The sequence below is a fragment of the Halichoerus grypus genome, chromosome 12, assembly GCF_964656455.1.
Source record: "Halichoerus grypus chromosome 12, mHalGry1.hap1.1, whole genome shotgun sequence".
NCBI lineage: Eukaryota > Metazoa > Chordata > Mammalia > Carnivora > Phocidae > Halichoerus > Halichoerus grypus.
Window position 1 is genome coordinate 64,542,857 of NC_135723.1, and position 22,231 is coordinate 64,565,087.

At 38.9% G+C, this 22,231-nt stretch overlaps 1 long non-coding RNA gene across 2 annotated transcripts in view; it reads left to right on the top strand.

Moving 5' to 3' along the window:
* The first annotated feature begins 339 nt into the window (after positions 1-339).
* The window catches only part of LOC118541432 (uncharacterized), a 33,528-nt gene continuing 11,636 nt past the window's right edge, over positions 340-22,231 (top strand). For both annotated transcript variants that reach the window (XR_013442812.1, XR_004920110.2), the window contains exons 1-3: positions 340-915; positions 17,752-17,862; positions 20,910-21,474. This is a non-coding gene — a long non-coding RNA (uncharacterized LOC118541432). The remainder of the gene's footprint in view (positions 916-17,751; positions 17,863-20,909; positions 21,475-22,231) is intronic.

Here is a 22,231-nt window from a genome sequence, read left to right on the forward strand (position 1 = left end):
AATCCTTTGCTCCTCAAATGATTGCTATAGTATCCATGGTCAGAAGTGGAGACTTACCACCACTTGGTGTTAAAATCAGGCTGTGTCTGCCCATTCTCAAAGCAATGTGACTGATTAGGAATGGGGGTCTGTGATCAGGAACGAGAAAAGGAGTCAACTTGGATGGGAGAGAAGAAAGTGATATTTTTAGTTGTGGATCTTTGGGCCAGATAAAGGTTGTAGAGGCTTAGTACATATATAGATCTTAGAACACTAGGTTTTTGCCTTTTGTGGGAGGAAACAGCTGAGGCTTATTTAAGAGAAACTGATGTAATGGGGTATATGTTTGATATAGTCTAGTATTTTCTAGAGGAAGAATTTTATGAGAGGAGTGCAGGCTATAAAACTCCATGGATCAGAGAAAGAGTGGGATTCTGGATCTATGTTTAGATGAGGAGTCTCCATCGGCATCGCTCTGCGCAGTGGTACTCAGTACTCAGAGTGTCCAAAATGCCCTCAGTGGCCAAGGGTGCAGTTAGTCTAGTTGGGAGGCGGCGTCTCCCAGACAGTAGGTGGTTTGAAGAATAAGGACATCAGCCAGGTGTCAAGTACAGAAGAGCTCTGTAGCTCTCAAGCCTGGGGCACATCAGAGCCTCTTGAAGATACATATTTTTTTCTTTTCTTTTTAAATTTAAAATCTAGAAACGTAATATATACCTAGTAAAGTAAAGAAATCCTAAGTGCATATCTCCATGACTATTTAAAAAACCATCTCACCCGTACTTCACCTGGATCAGGGTATAGACCATTGCCAGCACCCCACAAGCCCCCTCGAGCCCCTTCCTAGTTAGTGCCTGCTGGACCCACGAAGGAACTCATCATCAGACCTGCCTCACCAGAGTTGCTTTGCCTGCTTCCGAACTTTATCTAAATGAGGTAATACAGTATATACTCTTTTATGTCTGGATCTTTCGTCAGCATGATGTCTATGAGATTCATTCATGTTGCTGCATATGGAAGAGTTTGCTTTTTCCACAGGTGTATAATACGGCTATGTTAATAGCTACATACAAACTTGTATCTCATTATATCTCCTTGTTGAATTATGTTATTTTGTATCTTGTTGAATTGAAATTTTATTATCATAAATGTCTCCTTCATCTCTAATAATATTTCTTGCCTTAAAATTTGCGTTGTCTGATCTTAGTAAAGCAATGCCAACCTTTTAAAAATATATGTATTAGAGGTTGTATGTGTTTTATCCTATCCTTTTCAACATTTTTGTGTTCTTATGTTTAAGGTATATTCTTATAAGATAAGGTATATTCTCTATATATTTATATTTATATAGATATGGATGATATATATATGTAAGATATATCTGTATTTTGTTTTTTTTTTAATTTGGGTAATTTAGTCTATCTACATTTAATGCCATAACTGACATATTTGGATTTAAATATACCATTTCACCATTAGTTTTCCATTTATCCTATTTTACTCTTGTTCTCTTTTTTTGCCTTCTTTTGTATCAGTCTAGTATTTTTAAATCCATTTTTATTTCCATTAGTTGTACTGTAATGTATTCTTTTATTCTTCTCTTAGTGGCTACCTATAATGCATCCTTGATCTAATAGAATCTACCTATAATTAGTACCTTTACTACTTCTTAGATAATACAAGGACCTGCAACACTTTGATCTATTTATGCCTTTCCCACCTTTTTGCTATTGTTACCAATTCCTTTAATTCTACATTTATTGGAATCCTCATTAGACATTACTATTGTTACTAAAAAGGAATATTCATTTAATTGACCCACATTCCTCCCATTTTAGTACTATTCTTCCTACTTTTAATTGCTTCTATCTAGGATTATTTCTCTTCTGCCTGATAAACTCCCTTTACTATCTATATATGATACACATGTAGGTAGGGTCCTGCTGGAATGAATTTCCTTAGTTTTGCTGGTCAGAACTCTTTATTTTACTTCATTTCTGAAAGATATTTTTGCTAGCTATAGAATTCTAAGTTGACAGCTGTCTTCTTTCTACACTGTAAAAATATCATTTTCTCATTTGGTGGCTTCCATTGTTTCTATTAAACATTCAGGTGTCAGTCTTATTGCTGCTTCCAGAAGGTTGTGTGTCCTTCATCTCTGGCAGCTTTTAGGATTTTCTCTTTGCTATTATGATGTGCCTAGGTGTGCTTTTCTTGTATTTATCCTGCTTAGGTTTATGGAGATTCTTAAATCTGTGGCTTTATATTTTTCATAAATTTCAGATTATCCCTGGACAGTTTTTTCGCACAAATTTCTTCTGCTCCATCTTTCTTTGCATCTTAGATCCCTATTGTACAATGGAGGCATTTTTATTATGTGCCATTTGAGTCTTGCCCTTTTTAATTTTCCACTCTTTATGTTTGCAATCTACATATTTTCTACTGACTACCTTCCAGCTGCTTAATCCTCTTTGCTGGTTTGTCTGCTGTTACACTCATCTACTTAATTCTTAATTTTAGTATTGCCCTATTTATGGTCCTACAATTTTAATTTTCCATATATTTTAGTGCACTGAAGAAATCACCCATCTCTTTATCTATTTCCTGAATGCATTCATGGTAGGTATTTTAAAATCCGTGTCTGATAACTTCAATATTGTGATCACCTATGGTCTCTTTCCCTTCCATGGTTTTGTTCCTCTTGCCTTGTAGTCATTTGGTCCAGTTTCCTGGCATGCCTCTTAATTTGAATGCCAGACATTATCCATGAAAAGTAATATGGAGCTCTGGAAGATTTTATCTTCCTCCAGAGTGGATTTAATATTCTTTTGGCAGGCTGATAGAATAGAGGCAAATCACCTTAATGCAAGCAGCCATTGCCATGACTTTAGGTTTTGGGGAGGCACGTGTACTTTCTGTTTGTCCTTACTTCTAGGGAGTAGCTCTTGGAGTGTGTGGTAGGGAGGGTCCCAGCTAAAATCCTGGTATATTTATAATGGCCTCACCTTCCTAGCAGGCCCACCTCCACTTTTAGTCTCTTCAGTACCACGAGACTACCCAAATTCCTGTTTAGTCTTTTAGCCTCTCAGGTTTCACTTGGTTTCTGGATCTCTACCACTACCCACCCTCCCCACCATGCACTACCTAAGAAGCGTATTTTTCATAGTACCTTTTAGAATCATTCATGTAGTCTCTTAATAGTTTTCAAATCTTCTTCATATTGCTGTCTCCCTTCTGTTGCACAAGAAGATATGTTGGAGTCCTAACCCCAGGTACCTGTGAATGTGACCTCACTTGTTAATAGGGTCTTTGCAGATGTCATTAGTTAAGATCACAGTGGATTAGGGAGGGCCATAAATACAATATGACCAGAGTCATTATAAGAAATAGAGAAGGCACAAAGACACAGACACATAGAAAGAAGGCCATGTGATGATAAAGGCAGAGATTGAGGTTGTGCGGCTGTAAGCCGAGGAAAGCCAAGGATTGCCAGCAACCACCAGAACCTGAAGGAAGGATCTAGAGCCTTCAGAGAGAGCATGGCCCTGTTAATACCTTCACTATGGACTTCTAGCCACCACGCCTAAGAGAATAAATTTCTGTTTTCAACCACCTAGCTTGTGGTCATTTGTTATGGCAGCCCTAAGAAACTAATACTAATGTTGATTTATGTCCTATATCTGTTCATGATTAGATTTGTTTATTTGATTAAGAATTGGAAAGAAAAGTGTTCATTTTTATTTCTTTTGAACTCATTGATTCATGCTTGTATTATTTTTGTTATTTATTATCATTTTCTTCTTACTGTTCCAGCTTTTTTTCTGACTGTATTCTTATAATTTTTAAAATTGAGTACTTAATGCTGCTAGGACACACAAACTCCAGGGGTTGAACCTGAAAGATATGTCACACGTGGAAAGTCCAGTGAGAATTGGCCAGCCTTCCTCCACCCCGTAGTTCTGCCATCTGACTAGCTGTGGTGGTTACTGGAAGAGCAGAAGAGAGACAGAAAGGGAACATAGTCTCCTAACGGCCTCAGTCCTGGAGAGAAACCTCATCCACTCGCAGTTCATTGGCCAAGAGTAGTTACAAAGCCTCAGTGTAACCACAGGTAGGATACGCAATGGAAGGGAGTATTTGGAAAACTTATTTGGTACTATGTCTGCTGCAATTCAGTTGAACTTAAAGATTGTTCAAGTGAATAAAGCTATGGATTTTCCTGTGCATATAGCTTAGGTACATCTCATGTATTTTAGACTGTCTTCAGCTAGTATCCCTTAGAATATGTATTTGTCTCCAATTACACAAATATATGAGATCATCCACGATTGTCCCATAGATCTCAGATGTTCTTTTCTGTTTTTTTAAATTTTTCCTCTGTATGTAAGTCTGGATAATTTGACCCATCTTTAGGTTCAGTGACCTTTTCTAGTCTCAGTGGAAAGCCTAGGGTGTTGACCAAGGTGTCTCCCTTCCAGTGGGTCAGAACTCCAATGTCTCCTGGCCCCTGTGTAACCTCAGAAATCCCTGTTATCCCCCAGCCACCAGCAGCTGCCCTCTGGTAGACCCCCTGAGTCTTGCTTAGTGCCTGCACAGTTAAAGATTCTGCCAAGGATGGAAGCCCCTATGACTTCTGGGGCTCCTCAACAGCTGCCTTCTCTCAGCTCCCTCGACCCACAATCCCAGATATTTTAGTGACCCAATCACTGTTCCCTCCCCCAACCAGACCTGGCTCTGCACTGTCTCCACTTCCATTTGGAAAATGCCCCAGGAAGAAACCCAGGATGGTACTAAACTCCACACTTCTCTCCTCCAGCAATTGCGTCCTGTGCGGGCTGCTACCAGACCCCTGAGAAGAGTCATGGCACCTCCTTCATTCAGTTGCATCGCAGCTTACTGCCAAACCAGCTGCTCTGTCATTGGCAGGGTCGCAAGTCTGTATCACGGATATTTTTAAAATGTGATATTCTCATTTTCACTATCTTCCAAAGACTGTAATTCTACTTTTCATTTCTTATGAAATGAAATGGTTCCTTAGGCTTTTTTTTCTACTTTTTTTTCATTTTTATATTTTATAGTTCTACTCTTGACATCAAATAATATAGCTTATACATTTACAACTTTTTGAAATGGATTGAGACCCATATTTGGTTTGATAGGCCATCAGTTTTAAGATAATTATTTTATAGGTCTATGAAATGATTAACTCATAAAATTTAGTATTAATTCATTTAATCATTTCAATTATATTATTCAAAATTTCTACATCCTTATTTGATTTTGGTATATTTTATCACTCAAACACAAATAATATTGTACTAAGTTTTCTTGCCATTATTGTGTTTTTATAAATTAATTTTGCCTTTTTTGTCTCAGTTTTTGCTGTATATTTTTTATTTGCATGTATTTTATCGGGCAAGCATGAATTGTTTTGTTGAAATAGGTACTTATCAAATGTTGCTGTCATGTTTTAAAGTGAGGAACTGAACTATAAAGAAATAATTCTAGTTTGCATAATGGCACCCTTCATCAAATGACATTAATCATTCACGCTACTGTAACATTATCCTGAATTAATAAGGAAACCACATAGTGGACTTTTATTAAAAAAAGATGGGTCAGTGTAATGTATTTTAATATGATTCATTGGGTTCCTACTATGTGCCTGATTTTTCTTTCCTGAATGAATGATACTTCAGATCACAGGAAATATTTGACTTACTATGGTCAAACAAAATTTACTGAACATACTTCATTATCTTAACCAGTTTTTCCTTTACAAAGGTAGAAATTATATTTTCTTGCTTTCCATATAGCTACATTTAAGTCACATTCACGAAAGCCGACTCATCAACAATTTCACCTTTAAAACAGCAGTTTCTCAACCTGCTCACTGTCCACCACCAATAATAGTTGCAAGGCAGTGGGTGAGGCTGTATTTCAATACTATTCGGGGTGCCAACTAGATATTGCTAAAAATTACTTCTTGGATTCCTTTGCAATAAGAGGCGATTGTGTTGTTCTATATATTTTGATGTTTTGTTATTGGTTGAATAAAAGTTTATGCCTTTCATCTTAATTTTATATTTTTACCCTAAATTATAACTTTTATTAATATAGAACAATCTTCCTTATTCAATTTTAATAATGTTTGCTTTGGTTTCTAGATTGTTTGAAATTAATTTTGCCATTTCAATTTTTTTGTTATTTATGTTTGCCAGATAAATCATTGCCTATAGTTTTCTTTTTAAACTTCAAGTCATTTTGTTTTAGATCTGTTATTTTAGGCAGCGTATAGCTCAATTTTATTTTTTAAAACAATCTGAATGCTTTTGTCTTTTGATAGATGTATTCAGCCATTTAAGTTACTGTCATAACTGGCGTGTTTGATCTGTTATTGTCTTACGACATGCTCTGAGTTCTTGTTTAATGCCTATGTGATGCTGCATAGTCTATTTTTGTTATTAATGTTTATTATTTATTTTCAGTCAGTGATGGGTTTTATTTGCTTTTATTTTCTGTAGTGACATATCCACTTAAAAGTTCTACGGGTGGTTATCTTTAAGTTACAAAAAAACCCACAAAACTTTTTATAGTAGACATTAATGGAGGCGGTAGGATGCTACCTGGTTTACATTTCTTTTTCTACGTACATTTTCTTCATACAGTCACCTAGTGCAGAGACTCTTAACTGGGATAATTTTGCTCCCCTGAAGATAGTTGCCAATGTCTGGAGACATTATGGTTGTCAAAACCTGGGGACAGAGAGTGCTAAGGTCATCCAATGAGTAGAGGCCAGGGATGCTGCTGAACATCCTGCAATGAAGAGGACACTGCCCCACAACAAAGACTTATCCAGCCCCAAATGTCCATGGTGCAGAAGTTGAGAAACCCCGATCTAGTTAAACCCTTTTATCTTGCATATGAGGAGTTTGAGACTCACAGATGTGCAGTGTCCTGTCCAAATTCAGTTAGCTACTTAGGTTCCAGAATGAGGACAATAATCCAATACTCTAGCCTTTTCTGCTACAACACCCTACCTCTTTAACAGATGCTTATCTAATACAAGCCGCTCCCTATGTGTGTTGCAGAAGTGTGTGGAAGATAAAAGATGACAGCAATAGCTTCCTTCATAGCAAATCTGCTTATTCAGCTTTTTGGCTGAATAAGATCAAGTAAAACGTGGTTGGTACTACAAAGCTTTAGTGGATTATAGCAGCCATGTGATCAGCGAGCACTTTTGGTTTTTTGCAAAATATGAAATGTAAAATACACAGAATGTGAGAGAAGGAAGTTTACTTTGAGGTCATCCTCTCATCCATCATGGTCCTCTAGACTGACTCTGCTTGGACAATTTCAGCGAGGGGAAGCTCAAGACACTCAGATACTGGTTATAATGGTGATTACTCTAAATGCAAGGCAGACTAGAAATTACAACTGTGATTACAGTGACCATAAGGTAACAATTGAATTTATGTTCATAAATCAATCAGGAGAGAGTTTGTCAAACAGAACAATGTGGGTGTTGTGAAAAAGATTCTAAGAGGGTGCGGAGCAATGTATGAGGTTGGGAAGTGCTTTAACATGACAGGTGATACAATCACAATTTCCGGGCCCTAGAAGGAGTCTCTGCCTCCAAGGACAAAGGAGCCAACCCACTCTGAGTACCTAAGTTCCTGGATCAGAACGATTACTTCTTCAGGGAAAATTGTAGGGAGAATTTCAAGATTAAGGCATGATGGCTGACTTAACTACCGAGGTACTGACTGGCTGCAAGAGGGAAGAAAATCCAAAAGGTTTCTGGGAAGGAATCATGCAGGTAAGAAGATCTCTAGAATATTGCCTGTCACCTACAGGGCAAAGGAAGAGGAGTAGAAAACACTCTTTACTTGGATCAACATTTTGGATGTGGGCAGAGATAAAGAAATCACCAAATTAAAGTAAAAATGTGAATTCTGGTTTTAAAAACTATTCATTTATAAAAGTGGACTTTGTTCTATAATTAAATTTTGTATTTTATTCCCACCCCAACCTGACCTCCTCCCCACTTCCCCTTAGTCTTCCCCCAACGCAATTAATGGTACTACCATCTACCCAGGTGCCTAAGCCTTAGATGTTAGTCTTGATTCCTTGCTCCTCTACATCCTCCACAATGAATCCAATACCATATTATATGGATTCTATCTCCTAAAATCATCTCAACTCCAGACACCTGAAACATCTTCACTGCCATGATCCAGGTACAGGCTACCACAGTCTCTTATTTGGAAAACTGCCATGATTTGTCTGATTGCCTTGATCTCTTGTCATCTATTCTCTACACAGCAGCAAGAGGTGGTTCTTTTTTTAAATGGAAATCAAATGATGTCACAGTCTTCTTCCTGGATATGGCCAAAGGTTCCATCAAAAACATTACATAATGATGATGATAATAATAATAATTAGTAATGCCTTTAATTTAGGTATTATTGTCAGTTGGTCCAAAAAGAATACTGTGATGTAGTTCTCATTCTGTGAATGAGGACATTGATGTTCAACAAGGTGAAGGAACTTGCCGCAGATCACAAAATGAGGGAGTGCCTGAACTGCGAGGCAGGTCTGTTGGATTTCAAGTGGGTTGGCTCCTTTGTCCTTGGAGGCTGCTCTTCCTTCCTCCTGCTCCGCTTTTGGGAAAGGCAAGTCCTCTCTCTTCTTCCGTGCCAGGGAATGCTTTTTATGTGTTTCCATAGCCGACTCTTCCGAATTCTACTTTCTTATGTTTTAATACTGGGAATGTAAACTGGCTGTTGCTAAATTTTCAGGAGTTCTACATTATTATGTAAGAAAATAACAGAAGGAACAAGAAAAATAATTATGGAATTTCTGAAGCTAAGCTTCAATGATTCTTTTCTTACAATGAAACATAATTTTAATTTTTCTGGAACAAATGGGTTTTAACAAAGAACATCAGCCTAATAACGAAAAAGTGAATTTTAAAATGCTTCAGCTTATTTTTCAAGTGAACTTGGGACATTATTATCAAGAAAATTTAGTTTTGAATGGTATTTTGCATTTCGCTTTCAGTTAAATTCAATGCAAGTAGATGGGGAGGACAGGCTTTGGAGAAAAGGAAGCTGATGTTCAATGGTAAACCAGATTTGGTCCAAAAAAACCCATGTTTATCACCTACTGATCTAGGAAAAAATGTAAGTCAACTACTCTCTCTAAATATCAGGTAAACTCACTGAACAGTGGAGGCTAATTCTTATCTCCAAAAGTTATTGTGGCGATTCACTGGGACAACATATTCTAAAGCACCTACCATTGCGCCATGCCCAGGCCATAGAAAGATTTCAAGAGAATGGGTTGTATCTGAAGTGTAACAGATGCACAAGCAATGCATGGTTATAGAGAGTGGAGGAGGTCATAGTAAATGAGTGACATGGGAAAGATTTCATGGAGTAGGTTACATTTAAATTGGCATTTGAAGAATGGTTAAAATTTCAACAGGTGGAGTTTAGTGACAACAAAATTCCAGTACAGTACATGGATTAAAAAAAAGGCCAAAAAGTGTAGTGATCCAGGAATCACAAGTGATGAGGATTGGCTTGGTATAAAAGGTTAGCAGAAAGAGAGGGGAAGAATTAATACTATGATTAGATTGATAGATTCCATTTCAACCAAATCTGAAAACACTATCTACTGTGAGATGTGATATTCTTTCATGCTCCATCCAGAAAGAAGAAAACCTAGCCAACTAAATAGCAACACAATATATTGACTTTATTTTATTGATAGAGCTCTCTTAGAATTGGACATCGTATGCTATTCTCGTGCAGAAGTAGGAAAGAAGACAAAAAAGCAGAAGAAGCTGGTTTGAGAATGCCTCAAGCCCTGCCACTCTCAGCATCCCCAGCCATGTGTGCATTTGGTACAATGTTGTCCTCTGTGCCCCCAGGAGCTCTGAGAATGAGGTGTTCTTGAAGGAGTGCTCCGCTGTGGTCTCGGGGGCCTTCTCCACACTGCCGGCACCCCGTCTACAAATTCTGCTGTGTGTTCTCAGGCATCAGCAACCGTATCACTCCCACCACACGGCTGCCTGAGATGTTAAGACACAAACTGATTTCAGAGATGTTAAGATGTGGGGGGGAGGGAGTGTGTTTTTAGAAAATCTTTGCAAGTCTGTGGCTGTGAAAGCCCTGAGAATATATTCTGCTTCAAGTCTGTACTTTAATCTGTAGCCAATTAGGAAGCATGGGATGCTTTTAAATCAGATGGGCTTTGGGTGATTCATTCCAGTAGTGGGGCATGGGGGGTGGGCTGTAAGAGTGGGGAGCTCCCAGGTCTGTGGGTTGGTGAGAGATGAAGATGGTCTCAACCAAATGAACAGCTAAGACCATGGAGGGAGACAGGAGAACCTTCCATGGGAATGCCACTCTCCTGAGCAAGTTCATACAATTTCCCATTGGGCTTTATGCATAAAATTGAATCTTTTAAGTTAAATTGTGTTTTTCAGCAATCCTATGTCTGGGCCCTGAAATAAGACTGGGGAGATTTATTAAAGAATTCTGAGAAGCTCTAGTTATCCAGACTGACAACAAATGGTTTCCACTTTTTGATTCTTTAGTGTCCACTAGGCCCTGAGCTAGTATAGAGTGTGCAAAGATGGGTCTGACTCAATCCCTGTCCCTGAGGAGCCCACAGTCTAATGGGGAAGCCAGAAGAAGAGTTAGAATACCACTGGGCATATTCGGTGCAGGGGCGGAAGGTGGCCCAGAGGACGGAGCATCAAATGCCTCTAGAGCCTGGGGGGGCAGAAAGGGAGCAACAAACTCTTGTCAATCAAGATACACAAAAGGAGAAACAGGGATAGGACCTGGTGGGTTTTGCTGCTCAGAATTCAAATCTCTTTCTTTTTTTTTTAAGATTCTATTTATTTATTTGACACAGAGAAAGAGATAGTGAGAGAGAAAGCACAAGCAGGCAGGCAGAGGGAGAGGGAGAAACAGGCTCTCTGCTGAGCAAGGAGCCGATGCGGGGCTCGATCCCAGGACCCTGGGATCATGACCTGAGCCGAAGGCAGCCGCTTAACCGACTGAGCCACCCATGCACCCCAGAATTCAAATCTCTTTCAGCGGGTAACTTTATTCCTCAGTTCCTTGAGGGCAGGGTATGCATAGAGTTTCCTAGGTCAGGCAGTCCTCACAGAGACAAGCAAAACCCTCACATCATTTGTATGCCCCGTCTCCCTGTAAGGGCCCAGAAAGTATCAGAAACACAGTGTGGGCTTGGACAGTGCTTCTCCCCACCTCTGAAGTACGAACCTAGTTGGAGACCTCCCCTCACCAGCACCCCACTCTTCTTGGAATGTGCACTCCTTAGGGAGGAAGAACATCCAAGCTGTTCTTTTTACAAGCTGATGTGTCTTTGCCTTGTGGGAAAAAATTTACCTCTTGTGAATTTACTCTGTCTTAGTGAGGAAGTGGATTGAATTTTCTGCTAGATCAACACGTATGACTTGTGCCCAGAAAAATTTCCAGGGAGAGAACGTGGCAATGGATGTAAATTCTGCTGTCTTGAGTCATTATGCCAATGATTGGTGTGGTTCTCTGCAGGGTTTATCTCCCTGAAGAAAACCCCAGATTGGACATAAAGATACTGCTTGAGGCTAATCTGTCAATTACTGAGAATAGCTCTGCAAGTATATATATATATGTATATATATATACATATATATATATGTATATATATATACATATATATGTATATACATATATATGTGTGTGTATATATATGTATATACATATATATATGATGCTAAAATAGTATGAAAATTGAGAATAAAATTTGCCTAAATTCAGCATCCTGCTGATGCCTAGATATTGGTGAAAGAAATAAATCTCTTTGGTGGAGTTATTATCCATATGTTTATGATATTTTAGATTTAATCTTCTATATTTAATGCTGAAGAGATTTTCTAGCTAGGGTAAATCCAACTGTGGTAAAGAAAAAATGGCAAAATACAAAATGACTCAATGCAAAATGACTAGAGAAGTCTATTTCTTACTCACATGGAGTTCAAAATGAGGGTTTGTAATGGGCAAAGGGCAATCAGTGACCCTGGTTCTCTCCTGCTGTTTCAAAATTTACTGTGCTCACTTATAAGAACCTAGCAAGCAGACAAAGGCATCGGGGATGATGCATGGGTGGTTTTCTGGGGGACAAGCTTGAAAGGAACTCATGTCATTTCTGCTCACATCTCATAGGAGAGAACTCAGTCACCTATACACACGTGACTGTGAGGGAGCTTGTGAGGTGTAGACTAGTTGTATGTTTAAGAAGTAGAGGAAATAGGTTACAGGTTAACAGTTAGCCAGTCTGCCATGGTTTGCCCTTCTGTTCACCAAAGATGGTATCTGTCCCGCCATTCTTCCCACAGAGAAAATACACTCAACCTCCTCATCAAGGGAGAAAACTAAAGTTCCACACTGTCAGCACATCCAACTTTGATGTCTGTGTGGTGTACAATCCTCTCCATGGGTCTAGATGACCCAGTGAAACAGTTACCTATGAATAAGTCATTTGAACTTCGCACACTCCACAAGCAACAATGGAACATGGGAAGGGTAACAGCAAAACTCCCGTTCAAAAGAAGACGCTTGTCTTGGGCCAGCCCATAGTAATGATGGAATACTGCTGGGCAGGCACTGTGAAGGTCACCTGATTTGGGAGTTTCTCACTGAAGCCCCACTTCTGCTCTATAGAAAGAACACCATGGATCCTGGTGCCACCCTCAGGGAGGTCTTTCTGACATGCTTTCCTCTTCTACTTTGAAGTGGGCATTGGAGAGCAGGCTTTCCTTGAGGGCTATAGGGCTTTCAGAGCCCATTTTCTGTTTGTGTAAGGTTGGTTGCCCAAAGATTGTTTCAAGGGTTAAACTGTCAAAGAAGGTCTTAAGCCCAGAATCATGGTTTCTTTGACAACACACGTCCCACAAAAACTGTGTGGGCTTTTGATCTATTTGCTTCAGTAAATCTCATATATCAATAATGATACCCCAATTTTTTCCTAGCCTAATTTTTAAAATCAGCTTTGTTTCCTTATCTCTCTTTCTCCTCCTTTCTCTTCCCCTCTCCTGTCTCTCCTTCTATAAAGTTAATGGTGGCCATGTTGAGCTATCTAAAACAGTATGTTTTGGGGAGAAGGCAACATGCTTAATCTGATGTTTGCTATAGAACTTGGTTACTCTGTGCTGTTACCTTTGGACACTAGATGTTCCTGGACAGCTGGACTCTCAATATCACCACCACTGTGAATATTTTCTCACCTATTCCAGTGTCTTTTGATTGGGAGCCCTGATTGGGTTAAACTCCTTTCTGGCTCTCAGGTAGTATGGCAAAGGAACCACTGGTCTCATTGGCTTCCTGTGAATTGAGAAGTGAACCTCTGTCTTATCATGACTCAGTCCCTTTATGAGCCCGAGCACCATATGTATCCTCCTCTTTTTCAAAAACAATGCTCTCATGTAACTGTTCTCCTTAGGGAAGAAAATGCACCCAGAAGTTCCCCACAAGGAGACACCTCAAGTTACATCAAGTGTTGTATCCTGTTCCAGGTCTGGGATCTCTGCGTTGTACTCTATTTTCTTTCACTGTTAGTCTACAGCTATAAACCAAATTGGAAAATTCACCATCAAGAACCTATAAAGGGAGAAAGAAATGAAACAAAATGGAATTTAGGTAAAATATATAAATATATGTACTTGAGAAAATGAAGAGGGGATTTCTGGTAGACGCTATGCTTCTAGGTAAGAGATCATGGAGCTGCAGCTGGCTGGGATGGCTGTTTCTTGCTCTCCTACCCGCTTTATTTACACCTTCACTGCTGGGAGGCCGGAGCCCCTGGTGGTCCTGCTTGTATAGTATCACAGTACTTTTCTATAACATTTTGCTGGTAGGCTTGGTAATATAAGGACATCATCTGGGTTCCATACATATCCCTCTCTAGCTATAGTGTGCAAAAACGTCCTTGATAATTATGATCAATAATTACAGTCAACACTGTGACCTCCTTTTATGTCTATTTACTTAGTGCTTGAAAAACCCCAAATGGCCATGTTCCAATTCAATGGAATCATTGCTGAGTCTCCTGATTAGAAGCATTACTCCTTCGTGATTCTATGTATGCAGTAAACCAATGTAATCATTGACTTGTGAGTTAGTGGGATGGTAAAGCTCCCCATAAATAAATTGTGGTGCACGTCTGCAGAGGAGAAGTAACCCCGAGGCAAAACATACTAATCTCTGTCAGGTAAAAGCATACTGCTCTGGTTATTTGTCCTGTCAGTTTAATAATTGTGTACCAGATATTGGGGCTATCTCCCTTGTGCCAATTCTCAGCTGTCATTGAGCCACTCCACGTGATCAACCTTATAATAATCCCCTCTTTTGTACACAAGTGTAAGTTCTACATTTTTAACTTGAGACAACTGGAGACGTGAGGGAAGTCACCACCCTGCTAGTTTTCAGACTGAACGTGGCACTAACTCTAAATCACACAGGGACGCAGCATTGTCTTTTTTGTTTGTTTGTTTGTTTGTTTGGTTTTGGTTTTGGGTTTTTTTTTTAAATTTATTTAACACCAAGTAAGAGCTTCAGGGTTCCTACTTTGTCCTCCTGCCACAACAGCTTCAGTCAAGGATCTGGGAATCAATGCAGGAATTCTGCTTGTGGCTAAACAGTTTATTTCCACCTCTGCACTCAGGAACAGGGGATATGTCACGAATTAGATCTTGGTCTCACTTTGCCTACCAGGAAGGTGTTCTAGAGTCATAACTATTCATTACTTGATTTTCATAGTCTCTCCCCCACATTTCCTTGAGAAAGGCTAGAATATAGATTCCTATTTTTTATTTTTATTATTTTTATTTTTTATGATCGTGGCTCTAGTATCCCTTCTCAAAGGTAAAAGCTTAGCTCCATTGAAGGAACTACAGGTCTGGGAATAGATGAGTGGCCGTTATTATTAATTGTGTGGATTAGCCACTATGGAAAACAGTATGGAAGTTCCTCAAAAAGTTAAAAACATAAGTACTATATAATCCAATAATTCCACTACTGGGTATTTTCCAAAAGAAAATTAAAATCTTAATTTGAAAAAATATAAGCCTCAACCTGATTTTAAAATTGACACCCTTCCTCCTTTGATAAGTACTCTCAGAGAAAATCTCTATAAATATTTCTTATTTTTGCCTATCAAAATTAGCAGTCATTAATGTTTTTAGCAGTTTACTATGGAAATTTTCCAGTATAAAGTAACAAGGAAATAATTCTACAGTGAACACATGTCTACCCAACTACCTAGATTTTATCATTAACATTTATCATGTGTTTCATCACATATCTGTTTCTTATTCCTCTTGCTTTAATCTAGTTTGCTTTTATACATTCAAAGTATGTTGCAGATTTGATACACTTCCCCCTAAATAGTCTGGCATACACATGAGTTTTGACAAATACAATCACCCGTATAACCCAACCTATTTAAATATAGAACCTGAGTCTTTCATATGTAAGTTTTCACTTTTTGAGCTTAATTTTGTAATGACCTCTGGAGTATGTTGAGTTATTAATTTACTTATGACCCGGGGACAGTGAAAAGTGGGTATGGATTGGGGCATGAGGAGAATTGATTTCCTCTTATTTAGCTACTTATTCAGGCAAGGGGAGCCCATCACTAAAGCAGGGGGTCTAGTTCAGCAGGCAAAGGAAAATCAGATTTTGTATATGAAGTAAAATTCTGATAAACAGCTTAACATTTGGTCTGTCATTTTATTTCTCTGTTTTTTTTCTGTTTCCTATCTTCCTGTGGGTTACTTGAAACTCCTCTTAGAATTCTATTTTATCTATAGTGCATTTTAGTGCATCTCTTTGTATAAAATTTTGTTATTTCTCTAGATACTATATTATACAGACATAACTTACCAACAGTCTACTACTGTTGAGATTTTACCAGTTCATATAAAGTGTGGAAGCCTTATCTTATATTAAGTTCCTTTATCCTTTCCCATTTGCCTTAAATATTTCCTCTACATATGTTGACAATTACATGAAACAATGCTATAATTTTTGTTTCAAACATCACACACAATCTTGAAAACTCAAGAGGAAAAAGAAAATATATGATACCTACCCACATTTACTTTTTCTCTTGTTCTTTAGTCCTTCCCATGTTCCTAGATTTGTTCTTTTACATTTCCTGTCTGTTTCAAGAACTTTCCTTAGCCATTTTCCCAGGGTAAGTCTACAGGTGACAAATTCTCTTGGTTTTCTTTCATCTGAGAATGTCTTGATTTCTCCTTCAAGCCTGGAGGATGTTTTTTTCCTGGATGTAGAGTTTGGGCTTGATAGCTCTTTCCTTTCAGCACTTAAACAAATTATGGTACCTCTTCATCCTGGTTATTTCTGACAGACATCTGCTGTCATTTTGATTGTTTCTCCTCTGTAGGTAGGGTGTCACTTCTCTCTCACTGCTTTCTAGATGTTTTGTTCTTGGTTTTAGAAGTTTGACGCTAATGGGTCTTAGTGAGCATTTCTTTGAATTTATTCTCATTGGGGTCCAATAATTTTCCGGGGGAATCTAGGTTTATGTAATTTGCCAAATTTGGGTAATTTTTACTTGTGATTTCTTTGAAATTTTTTCAGCCCCGCCCTCGTTCTCCTCTGCTCTGAAACTCTCATGATATGAATATTAGATCTTTTGTTATATCCAAAGACTATTCCTTTTATTTCAGTGTCTTTTCTCTCTGTTATTCAGACTGGGCAATTTCTATTATTCTATCTTCCAGTTCACTGATTCTTCCCTCTGTCCTTTTTATTCTACCATTGAGCCCATCAATTGAACTTTTCATTTTGGTTATTGTATTTTTGGTTCTAAATTTCCCATTTGGTTCTTCTTTATGTCTTCCTTTTATTAGCTGAGATTTTTTCTTTTTTTTCTATTTCCTTTGTTCCAAGTCTGTTTGTAATTACTTTCTAAAGCACTTTTTTTGATGGTTGCTTGAAAATCCTTGTAAGATAATTCTAACATCTGTAAGATCTTAGTGTTATGTGTTGATTGTCCTTTTTCATTCAAATTGAGATTTTTCCTGTTTTTAGTGTGACAAGTGATTTCTGATTGTATCTTGGGCATCTTGGGCATTATGTTATAAGACTCTGCATCTTATTTGAGTTATTAAATCTTGTGGTTTCGGCATGCCTCCTCTGATACCAGACTAGTGGAGGGAGGGAGTCTCCCCTTTGTTACTGCCTTATCTGATCTTCATTTGACTATGATATACATGAGAAATTTTTATTGTGTTAGGCTACTAAGATTGAGATTGTTACAACAGCTAGTATTAATTAATCTAATCCTTCAGAAAAATCCTTTGTTTATCTGATCTATGCAGATTACTGACTAATTTCTAATTTTTTTTTATCAATGGGCACAATATAGTGTGTGGGTAGATGTGGGGGTGTGGGTGGGGAAATTTGGAGGGAGGGAACAGCAGCTTCTATCTGTGCTAATTCAGGGGTATTGAGTAAATTAGCATTTCTTTACGGAGCCTGAAGCTCAGTGTGATGGTTTCTCCCAACCGTCCCCCCCCACCCAAGAAGAAAGTAATCTCCAGTTGTGCACTGGTGAACATTTTTGCCTTCTGGGCTACTCTTCTGTCCTTGGGCTCAGGGCAGCAGTTCTCATGGCCTGAAGAGAGAATGGTATACCCTACATTGAAGAATGTTCTCTTCCCCGCAGGATCCAGCCTGCTGTTTGTAATAAACTCTGAAATGTGTGTATAGCAGATGCTGCTGACACAGGAAGCATGTCATGAAGTAACAATCGTACGGCTGTGGCCCGATGGAGCAGGTGAGTCTGTTCAATGACACAATCTGCTTCCCTCTCCCACGTCGGCACTCAGATCCTGGTTCCAGGAGAAGCCACCAGAGCCGTCTCCTCTCCAAACCAGATGTTCCTCTTATCCCTGGTTAAAGGGAGAGAGTAAGGTGACTGCCTCCACCTGCTCTACCAACGCTGCAGTCCAGCTCTGAGCAGAGGGCCCTGTGCTTCAGATCAAGTGACATTCAGTAGGCAAGAGCCTTTTGTAATCTGTAACTCTCAAATATGCAGGTGTGAGGAAACATGGCATTAGAGGTTTGTTGTGGGGTTTTTTTGTAATCTTATTTATTTATTTTTATTTTATTATGTTATGTTAATCACCATACATTACATCATTTGTTCTTGATGTAGTGTTCCATGATTCATTGTTTGCGTATAACACCCAGTGCTCCATTCAATACGTGCCCTCTTTAATACCCATCACCAGGCTAACTCATCCCCCCACCCCCCTCCCCTCTAGATCCCTCAGGTTGTTTCTCAGAGTCCACAGTCTCTCATGGTTCGTCTCCCCCCTCCAATTACCCCCCTTCATTTTTCCTTTCCTACTATCTTCTTCTTTTTTTTAACCTACAATGAATTATTTGTTTCAGAGGTACAGCTCTGTGATTCAACAGTCTTACACAATTCACAGCACTGGGTTTTGAAGTCAGATCCACTTCTTTTTCAAATCCTGTCTCCACTGCCTTCTAGCTAGGAAATGTTGGGAATACTCCTTGACTTCTCTGATTTTCCAGTTTTCTCCGTTCTAACATGGAGCCTCTAAGACCTATTCCTCGGGTGGGATTAAGAGAAATAACATGTGAAGCCCTTAGCTCTGTGTCTAGAACATAGTTAGGGCTCAATAAATGTTAGTTCTCCTTCCTCTTCTCTCTGCCCTCCCCACACAATGTCCTCTAGGTGCAGCACAGAGACAATTCTTTCCTGTGCTCCTGCCTGACTCAGTACATTTCTGGATATCCGGAAAGAGACTTCTTCAATTATGATTATACAAGCTCTCCAGCAAGTAACTGGCTACTTTACTAAAGTAAATCATGTCTCAATCCTTCTCCACCATAGACTCCATTGGATCAAGATAGAAGGAAGGTGGTAGAATGGACAAGGCGCTAGACTAGGTGTCAGAAGACCTGCATGAAGGTCTCCTTTCCAGCTGTGGCAGTAGTGATTACATTAGAAATGTCTCCAGATCTAAGTTTACTTGTATGGAAAATGGTGGCAATGGTATCCACAGAAAACTTTGTGAGACGCAAGACCTAGCACACATATGAGGTATTTTGGTAAGGATACATTTTTGTTTGTTTTTTTGCTTGCCCCGTTTTTCTGTATGTCCAGGTATCTGTGCCATATGTATCTTTCCCAGATGACGGGAGAGCTGTGTCCTGTATACAAGGGCCATGCTTTGGCTGGGCCATCCACCCCTGCCCCTGGACTCACATTATCTTTCTTTGCTCATGTCAAGAATCTTTGGTTTAGAAAAAAAAAAAAAGCAACTTTGGTTTCAAGGTATGCTACTTTAAAACAATCCCCATCAGGGGAAATCAGAGGGAGAATGTTCTATCTTTCCACAAGATTTTACTTTTTGTACACTTGTTTCGATTCAACCACAGGTCCCAACATGAGTTGTACATCTTTGTTAAAGTTTACCACTCTCCGCCGAAGTCAGTGCTGGCCATTTTACAAATAGAGAAGTTAACATGGCCAGCGGACATGAAATACACATATGGATAAGCTGTCTGAGATCTTGTCACCAGGGAGTCATCTGTTTGACTTTTCTGACTTTACTTAAAGAGCCTAACCACCTTGATATTTGTTTAAACTTGAATTCAATTCCAGGAAGGTGTAACATTCCCGTTGTCTCCTTTCTATGTTAACAGAGCTTTGGTACATTTGAGAATGTATTTTCTTACCGTCGGAGGCTTTCGAACCTCTGCTTTATTTCACAGCTGTCTACACTTGAGGCCACATTTTTGGACATCTACTTTTAATTTTCCTGCCTTCTGCCTCTTTGGAATCCATTCAAGTTCTCTTCCAAAGCTATATGGGGACTCACTTGGGGGGCACCATACATTTTTCCAAGGAAGAACACTGAATTTTGAAAAGGGAGTAAAATAACATTATGGAAATCTTATGTTTCAACTCTGTTCTGACTCATTAATTCTCTCTGTGGGATTCCTCGATGATCCAAATAATGTATATGCCTTCAAATAGGCTTTGCTTTCTTGAGTTGAGTTTGGTTCCTTTGTATGTTTCCTCTGCCATCTAGAGAGTTTTCCTCAGTCCTTGGACTTTGACACAATGTAAGCTCATGTTTGGTTCCTGCTGCTGCATTTTTTTTTTTTTTTTCCTCTCACTTGGGTCTCCTGAGCTAAATGGATCCTGCACAATTTATCTCATGCCTTATTGCAGCTGTTACCACTTTGCTCCAAAAATGTTTTCCTCATATTCGATTACTTTGTCACTCAGGCTTATCGTTATGTTGACATATTATTCACTCCTGCGTCTCGTTAACTTAACATTCTGATGTGCGGTACAAAACAGTAAACGTACTTGATGTCTTGGAGCTGCCGTCCTGTGTGGAAAAAGGGTTTATTTGTAAATTTGTCACTCTAACTGAATGCTTTGCAAATCTATTCTACCATCATTTCATTTCTTTTGATTCTGTTTAAGAAGCAAAGCATGGTGTATTTCTGGGGACTAGTAAAATTCTTTTATGCAGTAATAGATATTCCAGGAAGAAAAAAAGTCCATTCATCTCTGTTTCCTTCCTTTATATTCCTAACTTGTTTCCAAAGGCTTTCTTAGGATGCTGGCAGTATATGCCATGAGATTTGTCAGGATTTATTTTTAAATTTCTTTAACCAAAGAGGAATCTCTCCCCTTTGAGAACAACTCGATATTCCATTAGGTTCTTACTAAGGGGATCTATCTCCCACAACCACCCTTACTTTTAATGTTCTTAATTTTATCCTGTTGTTTCTGGTTAGAAACTGGAAGAATTTTACCTTGTTCTTTGTTCACAGAATCTTAGAACTGGAAGGAAGCTTCGAGAGTGTCTAGTCCATCTTCCCAGGTTTTCAGATACCAGAGTTTGGGGAGGCTGAGTGGAATGTCTGCTTTTGGACCAGTCACAAAACTGGTCTTAGCAGAACTGGAAGCAAAGCTCATGTCTTCAGATTCCCAGCCTGAATCTTTCCACCTCTGTGACGCTCAAGGACCCTGAGTATTTTCACTTGCTATTGTCACGTTCTGTGAATTTTCTTCTTAGAATGTGTCACTTGGATGTGCCTCAGGCTCCATAATGCCTTCGCTGGTGAATTCCCCTTTTCAGTGATGGGACACTTGAATTGATAAAGACTTGAGAGGCATTGATTGGTTCGTAATGGCATCATCTTCATCTTGGTAGCTCTAAGCTGAGAACCATCCCTAGGACCAAGAAGATTGTCCATAAATAACTGTTGAAGAAATGAATGAATGAAGAAAAAAAATGTCTTGTCTTACAACCCTGTGTGAACTGTGAGACATGCAAAAAATGGAAAAAGATTTACTGCCAACCATGAAAATGTAATCTTGAAGCTGAAAGCACAGGTAGGAAGTAGCAGTGTAAGAAACTACATTTAATTGCCAGAATCTGAGTGCTGTACAAGTTCAGAAATGAAAACCTAATATAGCCAGAGTCTATAAAAACATAAGCAGTGTGGATAGAGTCAACACCAATATATGCTGTGGAAAATAGGAAATGTCTCTAGTTTGAAGGGCGTATCTTTTTGACAAAGAAAGAAAGGAGAAATAAAGGAAAAAGTGTTTTTCAACAGAGAAAATAGAGAAAAACACCAGTAACTTAGGGATGAGAGGGGGAAAGAAAGCAGAGATTGCTTGACTAATTTAAGTCATTTCATGAATAATAGATTCATAGCTTTTAATTCATGGCTTAAGACTATAAATCATTTTGTTATGTGGGTTTTAAGAGCATCTCATGAATGTACTCCAGGGCCTCTAGTCTCACTACTGAGACCTTCTTCGAAGTAGGGCAAATAATTTTCCCAATTAACTCATTTATTATAAGCTAAATTCTCATTAATTTTTAGAATTGAATTGGGAGGGGCAAATGTATTTCTTTACTAATGATTCAAAACATAAGGTCACTACTTAACTTGGTAAGTAGTTTAGGTTTTTTCAGTCACAGGGGCGCCTGGGTGGCTCAGTTGGTTAAACATCTGACTCTTGATTTCAGCTCAGGTCATGATTTTGGGGTCCTGGGATGGAGCCCTGCCCAACGTGGAGTCTGCTTAAGATTCTCTCTCTGTCCCTCTCCCTCTGCCCCTCCCCACACTCTCCCTCTCTA